At 42.9% G+C, this 952-nt stretch overlaps 2 protein-coding genes across 3 annotated transcripts in view; both read left to right on the forward strand.

The window, feature by feature from the left end:
- LOC18055409 (calcium-dependent protein kinase 33) overlaps window positions 1-952 on the forward strand; it is a 39,743-nt gene that overhangs the window by 34,824 nt on the left and 3,967 nt on the right. The window lies entirely within an intron of this gene.
- The window catches only part of LOC18055410 (protein ACCELERATED CELL DEATH 6), a 41,550-nt gene that overhangs the window by 28,230 nt on the left and 12,368 nt on the right, over window positions 1-952 (forward strand). The gene's annotated exons all lie outside the window — the stretch shown is intronic.

A 952-nucleotide genomic window follows, 5' to 3' on the forward strand; every position in this document is an offset into this window, starting at 1 on the left:
TGTATTTATAGCAAAATGATGGCCAAGAAAGTCAAAGCCGTGTTCACCAAATTCTTCATCAAAACCGTGTTCATCAAATTCAATCTTCAAAGCCGTGTGCCACCATTCTTTCAAACTTGCTGCAAGCTGACCATCTAGATGGCTGCTTTAGACCATCTAGATGGCCACTTTATTTGACATTTCTCCCACTTGGAGATTAGATTGAAAGTCAATCAATCTCCACACCATCCTTTCTGCTTCGCCATAATCATGTTGCCTACGTTTCTGCTAGGCCATAAGAGGATCTACTCCAGACAAACTTATCAGTATTTATCGGCTTGGTCAAAACATCTGCTAGGTTCTCTTTGGTATGGATTTTCTGCAAATCCACACTTCCATCTTCCACTACTTCACGAACGAAGTGATACTGGACTCCTATATGCTTTGTCCTGGAATGAAAGACTGGATTCCTTGCAAAGTGCAAGGCACTCTGACTGTCACAAAATACAAAAATTTTCTCTTGTCCGTGCCCGAGCTCCTCCAATAACCTTTGTATCCAAATAGCTTCCTTGCAAGCTTGTGTAGCTGCCATGTACTCTGCTTCTGTTGTAGATAAAGCCACAACGGTCTGCAGTTTCGAAACCCAGCTTACAGCTGCTCCCGCAAGTGTAAACACATAACCAGTAGTGGATTTCCTTTTATCAAGGTCTCCTGCAAAATCTGAATCTACATAGCCTCTGACAGTAAACTCTGATCCTCCATAACATAATGCAACATCTGAGGTTCCTCTAATGTATCTCAGAATCCTCTTCACAGCTATCCAATGCTCTCCACCAGGATTCGCCATGTATCAACTGACTGCTCCCACTGCTTGTGCAATGTCCAGTCTTGTACATATCATAGCGAACATTAAACTTCCCACTGTTGATGCATACGGTACTCGAGACATCTCATTCCTCTCTGCTTCATGTGC

Source organism: Citrus clementina, unplaced genomic scaffold, assembly GCF_000493195.1.
Source record: "Citrus clementina cultivar Clemenules unplaced genomic scaffold, Citrus_clementina_v1.0 scaffold_1, whole genome shotgun sequence".
NCBI classification, from domain to species: Eukaryota; Viridiplantae; Streptophyta; class Magnoliopsida; order Sapindales; family Rutaceae; genus Citrus; species Citrus x clementina.